At 47.7% G+C, this 10,353-nt stretch overlaps 1 long non-coding RNA gene across 1 annotated transcript; it reads right to left on the bottom strand.

The window, feature by feature from the left end:
* Window positions 1–6,568: 6,568 nt before the first annotated feature.
* LOC105707760 (uncharacterized) lies at window positions 6,569–10,135 on the bottom strand. Its single transcript, XR_010337980.1, has 3 exons — window positions 10,045–10,135; window positions 8,373–8,804; window positions 6,569–6,871 (listed from the first exon to the last, which is right to left on the bottom strand). It is a non-coding gene; the product is annotated as an uncharacterized LOC105707760 (long non-coding RNA).
* Window positions 10,136–10,353: the final 218 nt, after the last annotated feature.

The following is a 10,353-nucleotide window of genomic DNA, read 5'->3' as shown; positions in this document are numbered from 1 at the left end:
TTTGTATAAAGATTCTCTATGGGCTGGTGGTAGCCGAGTTCCTGAACACTGATACAACTCCCGAACTTCACATTCATTGCCTCCCAGGTCTGGGAATCAAGTCCTTACCTGGATAGCCTTCCTGGTGCCTGCCCACATGAGCGTGTGCCTGGGTCAACCCACCTCCCAGCCTCTGACAACATGACCCATTATGATGCTCTTTCCTCTCTGGCTGGGCCTCCTTGCAGCCAAGAACATGGTGGACCAGCATTCCCTCTGGACAGTATTCAGTCTGGCAGATAGCACATCCTTTCCCCAAAGTCCCCAACCTGTCTCATCTGCCCTGCTTAGGTCACTAACTCAGTCTTTCAAAAAAGACTGATGAAGGGCATCACCTAATCCTCGTCCAGCATGTCACAGGGCAGGGAAGAGGACCTTGTCACAGAGGTGTTGACTGTTGGGCTCTCTGGAAGCAGATGCCAGGCAGCACTCACTGTGCCAGAGGGTAATTAGGAGTAGATACCTGTGAACAGGAGGACCGGCAGGCAGGACTGAGCAGAGAAGGAAGCCAAGCTGCCCTGCAGGCCCAGCACAGCCTCGCCAGCCCCCTGGGGAGCTCTGGAGTGGATTTGCCCAGCAGAACGGGGCCACGATGGCTGAGTTGAAGCCCCTGCCTTGATCACTCATTGAAAATGGACGATCCTGGGAGGGGCCCTTCCCTGCCCAGCCTGGGCTGAAGTCACTCTCTGGAGCCCCAGTGAGCCCTGAAGGCATGGACAGTGGTGGCAGCAAGCTCTTACTGGAAGGGCACCTGGGTGGGGCAGCTCTGGGTCCTGCCTGAGAGCTGAGGAATTGCCTGCATCCCTGCTCTTATTAAAGAAGATTTATGTCATCCGGCTTTTGAGCCAAGTAAGGGCAATTGCAACAACACTGATTTCCTCTGAGGGCTTTCAAATTGCAGGTCTGCACCTCAGTTTAGGAATGGTAAATACTGACTTGGCGGTACTTACCAGACTGTTCCATGTGAAACTGGGAGGATTCTTCAGGAGGGGGCTGCAAGAAGGGTGGTTTCCATCCGAGCACTGGCTCTCACCAGGTAGGTGCCAAGCAGGAGAGCATGGCAGGTCACAGCCCACATCTGTCAGCTCAATGGTTTAGAAAATTCATGAGATCAACTTCACATATCCACTGATAAATGGCAGGGATCCGTTGTTACAGGTCTAACAAGCTGATCAGAGTTTCCAAAATAGAGCCACGACATATGGAGATTGCATCGGTCCTGATTTGCCCCCTCCAGATTTGCCCAGCCTCCAGCTTGGGCCATTTGTTGGATGGCAGCCAGAGCGCCCGCCCACCTGCTCCAGCCTTCACCATGACTTCCCCAGCTGGGCAACCGGATGGGCACCGCCAACTCATAGCCTGCCCAGCCTGCAGCAACACGGTCCACATGTGCAGCCAGTCCCAGACTGTACCGCGCAGACCTGCCTCTAGCACACAGGCTGCCTGAGCCCACCATGCAAGTGGCTGGCAGCTCCTACACCAGAACATGACCTGGCTTCTCCTACAGCTTCTGGTCTCAGATGGAACACGATGCGTGGTTCTGATTTCCCCAGAGGCACTCAGTGATACAACAGAGCATCGTGGAGAAGTTAACAACCGTGAGGGTTAGCTTTAATCAGTGAGAGCCAGGAGAGCAGAAGGAGCTGGTCGATGAATTTCCTGCCCTTCATCTCCTGCCACCACCCTAATGGGTTGTTCTGTAAGGCAGTGGTTCCGATGGCTTCCCCAGAAACATCCGCGTGACTGTGAAGTCAGCTCCATCTTTCTAGGGAGCTATGGCCGGCCGAGCCATGATTGCTTTGTGTTTGCCTTCCTCCTTTTCTGGACTCGCTTCCCTTTCACCTCACCCTTACTTCTCCGGAATAGCAAACCCGCCTCCACCCTCTTCCAAAAATGTCTTGCCTCTTGTGCTATTCCCAGAGAAAGCTAAAGCCTTCATCTCATAAACATACATAGCCGAGAAACATAGGTACATAACCTGTGGCTGCATCTGTGTACCTTCCCATCTTTAATGATATAATTTGAGACAGCGCAGTTTTTCTTATGTCCTCAGGCTGTGTTTCCATCAGTGATTGGTACGGTTTGACTCTGTCTCTACCCAAATCTCATCTTGAATTGTACTCCCATAATTCCCACTGTTGTGGGCGGGACTCAGTGGGAGATAATTTAAATCGGGGGTGGCAGTTTCCCCCATGCTATTCTCATGGTAGTGAAGAAGTCTCACGAGATCTGATGGTTTTATCAGGGGTTTCCGTTTTTGCATCTTCCTCATTTCTCTTGCCATCACAATGTAAGAAGTGCCTTTCACCTTCCACCATGATTCTGAGGCCTCTCCAGCCACATGAAACTCTAAGTCCAATTAAACCTCTTTTTCTTCCCAGTCTCAGGTGTGTCTTTATCAGCAGCGTGAAAACAGACTAATACAGTGATTACACAGTTGCCTTATGCTCAATGGCATGACAGGTTACAGGACCATTGGTGGCATCACAAATCTCATCATGGACAGTGTGTTATGGGTTCAATTGTGCTTCTCCCCAAATATATGTTGAAGTCTTAACTCCTGTACCCCTACTTGGAAGTAGGGTCTTTGCAGGTGTAATCAAGTTCAGATAAATTATGAATTGTTTTGGACTCTAATCCAATATGATGGATGTCCTTATAAGGCTCGTGTCACTATTCCCACCCAAATCTCCCAAGGCAGGAGAATGGAGGATTCTTCTCTGGGAGAACGTATGGCATCTCATGTCAGTTCCTCCCCTTATTTCACCCAAGTCATTTAACCACTCTGAGTATGTAAATCTACAAACTGGATAAAGGATATTGTGAGATGCAAAAGAGGCTATAAGTGTGAAAATTCTTCCAAAAAGGCATGGTGCAGCGTTCATCATTATTACTAACACTGTGGCCGGCCAACCCACCTGTGTATGAACAACTTTGGCTTCTTTCAAAGTTGAAAGAAAGGCCAGGTGTGGTGGCTCACCCCTGTAATCCCAGCACTTTGGGAGGCTGAGGTGGGTGGATTACCTGAGGTCAGGAGTTCGAGACCAGCCTGGCCAACATGGCAAAATCCCATCTCTACTAAAAATACAAAAATTAGTTGGGCGTGGTAGTGAGCGCCTGTAATCCCAGCTACTCAGGAGGCTGAGGCAGGAGAATCAGTTGATCCCAGGAGGGGGAGGTTGCAGTGAGCCAAGATTGCGCCATCGCACTCCAGCCTGGGCAATGAGTAAAACTCGATCTCATTTAAAAAAAAAAAAAGAAATTGAAAGAAAAACTTTGTGCCATGTGCAACTATGTCCCTTAAGGCCACAATCTTCTCAGTAATTCACTTATCACTGAATATCTAATTGGTTGCAAAGTTCCCTAAAATAATTTATGACAAACAAACAGAGCCTCTAAAGTTCTCTGTCCCTTGTTTTGCTAAACATGAAATAACTATGAAGATAAAAACAACTGTTAATGGACAACCTCTTTCTACCCACAGAAGATTCTCTTGAATCAAGGGGAGCACAGCAAAATGCTGTTCTCAGATGCGGCATTCATGTATGGGGTTATGGGCCCATTATTGAACAAAATAAGTGTTCGTAGCTCACCAGGCATCTGTCAGTGTGCTTAATATGCTTGCTGAAATCAAACATGTAAACTCAGAGGCATTCGGCCAGATAAACACCACCTGCCTCTGCATTTTAGAAGATCACTTTTTAATCCCGCCAAGTTAGAAATTTTCTCTCTAGACACCAACTGCTTCTTGAGGAATAGTTTTTGGGAGAAGAGTGGAATCCCCCTCTCATCCCAGCCCAGTACTTCGGCAGGTGCTAATTACATCCTGGATCAGAGAGAAACTTGTGCACACTTCGGCACTGGGGAAGGTGGTAATTGCAGCTCAGCAGGCAGTGAATGGAAAATTGCTAAAAGTCTTTCTGGCCAAATATGGGGGCTGGGGAGGGGCGTCTGGGCTCTTTACCTCGGAAGGAAGGGAGCCATTGCCGCAGCTCCACACTTCAGCAAATAGGCTCCTCTCATGTCTCCAGAGACCCCGGGACCATCTGGACCATCTGGCTGGCCCCAGACCGGCCAGCATTCCAACTCTCAGTAAGCTATTCTTTCTTCTCTGTCCACCAGAAGAGTGACATCTAGTGAATGGTCAGAGTGCATGATCCCCAATTGGCCATTCCGAAAACGGAGGGTCATTTCATAGATTTGTGGTGGTACTGCTGGGCCTGACAGGCTGGGCTGCCTTGACCTATCCCACGTGGTGTGCAGACGCTGAGATTTCTCTGCAGAAGTATGTATGTGCTTGATTCCAGGGCGTTGCCTGGATCTCTAGAGCTGCTGGATGTGTCATGCAATGTACAGAATATAGATGATGTTACTTTTTAAAAATGTTTTGGGAAAAACACTGATTCCAAAATACATCTGGACCTGAAGAATTGTCACCTTGTACTTGGTGGTATTTGAGGCCTGCCTTGACCCTCTCACCTAGACTCAGAGGAACACTACCCAGGCAAACAAGGGCACGGCCTGGACGTTTGCCTGATGCCCTACACATTAGCTATTCCTCCCGTAAGGTTGCTCATGGAGAGAGATAAAGTGAACACAACTGGCTATACCTCTCATTTGCTGCATCACTTCCCCACTGAGGACTCAGTTTCCCCACCTTCAAACGAGAAGTTCTACTTTCTAACATCTAGACCTTTTGTGCCCTTGAGTCTCAAAACACCAACTGTGAAACTCAGTGTTATAGATTGAAGGTTTCTGTCCCTCTAGAATTCATATATTGAAGCTCTAACACCTGATACAGCTGTAGTTGGTGATGGAGCCTCTAGGAAGTAATTAAGGTTAAATGAGATCATACGGGTGGGGCCCTGATCCAGAAAGAGTAATGCCTTTGTAAGAAGGGACACCAAGGCTTGGCGCGGTGGCTAATGTCTGTAATCCCAGCACTTAGGGAGGCCAAGGTGGGCGGATCACTGGAGGTCAGGAGTTTGAGACCAGTCTGACCAACATAGTGAAACTCCATCTCCATTAAAAATACAAAAATTAGCTGGGCATGGTGGTGTGTGCCTATAATCCCAGCAAATCAGGAGGCTGAGGCAGGAGAATCACTGGAACCTGGGAGGTGGCAGTTGCAGTGAGCCGAGACTGTGCCACTGTACTCCAGCATGGGTCACAGAGTGAGACTCCATCACAAAAAAAAAAAAAAAAAAAAAGAGACACCAGAGGGCTTTCTGTGCACATGCTGGAGGAAAAGCTGTGAGCATGTGGGCACAGAACAGGACCCCAGGCTATGCTGCTGGCATGCTGAGCACTTTTGAATGTAAGGAAATTGGAAGACCTCAGAGGCTGCCTCAGAGCCAAGGACTTTCTAACTTTCTAATCTTCTCTTGCTTCTTACCCCCCCCCCCCCACCCCTACCCAAGCACAGAAGGGCACTCTCTGGAATTTCCTTATCTGATTTTGGAAACTTCTTTCCAAAAGAAATGGAATTATCTGAAGACCGCCCTCCCTAGAATCTCATCAAACAACCAGGAAAGATTAAGCACAGGGAGAAGAGGAGAGACTGGGGGTCATCACCACTCCCAGAGAGACTTTCATCAGTTCTTCTGAGGGCAGCTGGAGGGATCACCTGGGAGACTCTATCTGCATAATTAGATAACCTTTGTTCACAGTAAGGTCCCGCCCCTCACCTTCCCACCACTTCCTCCAGAGCACAGACGAACTTCACCCAGCACGTTGTTCTTTGGGCTCATTCATTTACCGAAAGTCATTTACTGCCCCTCACAATTGCCTACACCCCGATTTCCCTGTCCTTTATGAAGAGGGTATTTAAGCCTCAGCACCTGGTGCTTCTGTGAATCTCACATTTTCTGTGGCCCTGTGCTTATGCGCATTGACAACTCTGCGTGCCTTCCTTTCTCCTGAGTCTGCATGTTGTCGGGTTGTTCAAACCTTCAGAGGAAAAGTTTGAACTTCCCTATCAGGACGCAGCAAGATGGCAGCCACCTGCAAGCCACAAAGAGAGGCCTCGCCGGAAACCAAATCAGTCAGAACATTGACCTTGAACTTCCAGCCTCCAGAACTGTGAGAAAATATATTTCTGTTCTTTTAAGACATACAGTCTTTGGTGTTTCGTGACATCAGTCCAGGCTGACTGACACACAGTGTGCCTGCCTTTTTTGTTTGTTTGTTTGTTTTGGTCTTGTTGTTTGTTTTGAGACAAGATCTAGCTCTGTTGCCAGACTGGAGTGCAGTGGCACAATCTTGGCTCACTGCAACCCACACCTCCCAGGTTCAAGCGATTCTCCTGCCTCAGCCTCCCGACTAGCTGGGATTACAGGCACATATCACCACACCCAGCTAATTTTTGTATTTTTAGTAGAGACAGGGTTTCACCATGTTGGCTAGGATGGTCTCGAACTTCTGAACTCATGATTCACCCGCCTTGGCCTCCCGAAGTGCTGGGATTACAAGTGTGAGCCACCACGCCCGGCCCAATGTGCTTGCCTTTCTAAGAAAAAAATCCACAAAATGCTGGTGAGATTTTAATAGAAACCACAACAAATAAAATCTGAACTTGGATTTTAACTGTAAATAATTAATCTGTATTTCATGGCTAGAGGAAAATATAATTCAAGTTTCAGGAAAATCTAAGCAGTTAAACCCCTGAGTTAGACAACAGTTGGACCAGAGTTGCTGCCTGTGAGGGATGGTTTCCCGGCAGCACGAGTGTGAGACCACGGCTGAGACAGACACCAGGCTCAGACTGAGATACAGAGGACTCTCTCCCATCACACTTCAGCTCAGGACCCCAGGATGTTTTCCATGGATCTTCCTGAAATTAAAAAGTGGATTTGCAGTTAATGGAAACAGCAGAAAGAAAAAAAGAGGATGTGCATATCTCAGTTGCAATGGAGGAGACATTCACTGCAAGCCGCAGAACCTGGTTTTGTATACCGCACTGATGGCTTCGGAAACCCTACTCCTCCCATTGTGTGGTTCAACCATCCACTGATTTTTCTTGTTCTCTCTGGCTCGGCCTTTTTCTGCCCTTGAATAAATGTTTGAAGGAACAACTATTCTCCCACACACAAATGGGCACCTCTATTTCTATAGGCAGCCAGAGAGAACATCTCGAGTTTAGGGTTAGAAGAACATGTCATCTGGGCTGATTCTCTAAAAGATTCCATTACAAAAAGTCCTCTCAATGATAATTGCGGACTTTGTCCTGTTATCAACCACCCCCACCACCCCCCAAGCAGCTGGGCTTAAAACTGCCTGCTGACTGACTCCCTGGGGTTTTCTGTGTAACTCTTTCATCTCCAGTAACATTGCACATGTGTACACACGCGTGCATACACACGCACACATCCTAAACCCACAGATATTTATTGAATGTTATGTGCACCCTAAACCTACAGATATTTATTGAACATTATGGTTTTTTTAAAAAAACCAACCACTTAAATTTTCTGGAAATAGTCCTAAGGGCATAGAGCAAATAAAGAAACAATTATTCAGGAAATCTGCAAGAACTCAGTAGAAGAGTGAAAATTTCTGGTATTTGAACCTTGCGGAAAGCGTACAACATGATACCTTCCCTCAAACAATGACGGTCTGTTGGAGAGTGTGTAAATACAGGAAAAACCAATTTGTGAAGCGAGAGTTAAATATTACCAGCCCCAAGGGAAGAGAGAACAGCTTAATCTTTAATAAAGCTGTCACCCCTGACCCACTGGGTTCTCACAATAGCTCTGAGAAATGCTCATGGCAAAGGCTGCAGAATGAGGGAAGGAGCGGAGGGGTTAAGCCACGTGGATTCGCAGCACAGAAGGAAGACTGGCCCCGCCAAGCCATCAGCAGGAATGAACAACCACCAAGCGCCGTCTCATTTGCAGTCTCGGCAGCTGGTTTGTACCAAATAAACAACTTAACAAAGAAACCTTGATTTTGATGGTTTGAAAATGGGAGCGGGGTTGATTTGCCCCATATCTGGCTTTTGCAAAAATCACACCATTAGAGCTTTCGAGCACTCTATTCCCCCATCTCCTGGGGTAAATTGACTTTTAAATGAACACAGTTAAATACTCAAATCTCTGTAACCAGGACAAAGGCTAAAAAGTGCACCTCCCTCCTACACAAGCCACGTCAATTTCAGAAAGCACTTTCTCTCTGACCACAGTACAGAGCCCTTTCCCGCCCCAGCCAGCAGAACGGAGCCCGCCCCAGCCAAAGCCGAGGAAGTGGGAGCGGGGAGCTTCTGATTTGAGAAGAGGGGAATGTTAAGAGAACCATTTCCCCACCCGCCGCCATCACCTTCTCTCCTTTTCACTTACTCTTGCACGTACAAAGGGAAGAGGGTTTTCTTCGAGCAGCGCGTTCCAGCCTGTGGCCTGGGGACTCTTGGGGGCTGTTGGCAGGACTCTCGTGTGCAGGACGCTGATCAGTCTATCTGATCATCCATCTACCAACTCATCCCCTCGTCACCCCACCAGGCATCAGATAAGGCCCCCGCCCAGATCCATGCATGCTGTGCTCTGCTGGGCGCTGCTGAGAAGATAGACATGAATCTGATAAGGTCCCTGCTGTCAAAGCCACAGAGTGGCCTGTGTAAACTATAAGGCCTGCTCACTGGTCCAAAGCACTGTGCAGTCAGACAGATCCAGGTTCAAATCTTAACTCTACCGTATAATAGCGTTGTTTCCTGGGGCCTTGGATTCCTCATTGGCAAACATCCCAGTCAAGTAAGCGAAACTGAAGTGACCCTGCTGGAGCACACAGCAGATAATCAATGTTAATCCCCATTCACCTTCCCGGGAGAGGATTAAACGATTACCTAAGACTGGCCTACAGGACTGAAAATGGAGATTAAGACAGCAAAGCATGACAGAATTGAGAAAGACCTTTTCTGTCTTACCTAAGAACTTTATTCTATTATGAAAAGGAAGCTGCTGGCCCACTTCTGCTCAAAGCCTTCTAGCTCCCCTCCTCTCCCGATGCCTTCCCCATGTGTCCCTAGCACCTAGACACATGGTGGACATTAGCGAGTGTTTCATTAAATGAGGTTCTCCTGGTGTTTCCCAAGTCAATAGCAGCTCTGCACCCTACATCGCTGTGTTCCCCTCCCAACAGTCCTGTGCACTATTGAGGAAATAGGCTCATCTGCTGTGAAAGATCCAAAAACAAGGGAGAAATAAACTTCTATCATGCAGACAACCCAGGGACGGGAGTGATCTGTGATGAGGGAACTCAGTTTCTGCTAGACCTTGTGTTCACAGTTACGTGCAACTTCCAGCTTAGTTCTCCTAATGATGCTGGAAGAGATGACAACTATCCCAGTTTTACAGAGAAGAAAAATAAGTTCAGAAAGGTGACATGATGGCAGACTCCCAGGCCGGTGCTCCTGGCACTGTTCCACAGCTGCCTTTTCTGATGGCTGTGAGTTGCAGGGTGAAAGTCCTGCGGGGTGGGGGTGGGGGTGAGGGTGGGGGTGGGGGGGGTGTGGGGGGACAGGGATTCTGTAATTCCAGCTACTCGGGAGGCTGAGGCAGGAGAATCGCTGGAACCCAGGAGGTGGAGGTTGCAATGAATCAAGATCGCGCCACTGCATTCTAGCCTGGGAAACAGAGCCAAACTCCATCTCAAAATTAATTAATTAATTAATTGACTAACAGAACATCTCAGTTGAGACACCTATATCTAAGAATACTTAAGCCATTAGCATAGAAGTAATAGCTCTAAGTTCTATAGCAGAGCAATTCAGAAACAAAGTTCGTATAAAACTTTCTGTGAAGTTTTGACTTCCAGTATGGTAGCATGAGTAGCTCCTGGACTTGCTCCCCAGTGAAATTGGTGAAAATTATTAAAAAAAAAAAAAAAAAAAAAAACATTTAAATTCTCTGGAAATAGTCCTAAGGGCATAGAGCAAATAAAGAAACATTTACTCAGGAAATCTGCAAGAACTCAGTAAAAAGAGTGAAAATTTCTGGTATTTAAACCGCAACTTACTCTCTTCTCCCCCAGTTCCAGCTCAGAGTGACCAAAATTCCACTCCAGACAGGCACAGCCAAGAACGCAGAGCTCTGTCTGACTCCTGCTCCTCACCCACCCGCAGTACACAGCTCTCAGTTGGAGAGCTACAGTATCTTCCTGCTTGCCTGGAAGGAATAAGGTGTCAGCATTTCTCATTCTGCCCCCAACCTGCTATTGCAGAGGCAAAGCTCTGGGCCAGTACGGCTGAAAGGTGGGGGCTTCCTCCAAGCTGAGCTCAGTGTCAAGCGCAATGGAGGCTGTGGTGAAAAGCAATTAAGAGAAGAC

Source organism: Aotus nancymaae, unplaced genomic scaffold (genome assembly GCF_030222135.1).
Source record: "Aotus nancymaae isolate 86718 unplaced genomic scaffold, 86718_ANA_hifiasm-v0.15.2.pri h1tg000057l, whole genome shotgun sequence".
In the NCBI taxonomy this organism is placed as follows: domain Eukaryota; kingdom Metazoa; phylum Chordata; class Mammalia; order Primates; family Aotidae; genus Aotus; species Aotus nancymaae.
This window is presented reverse-complemented; position numbering and strand designations above follow the sequence as displayed.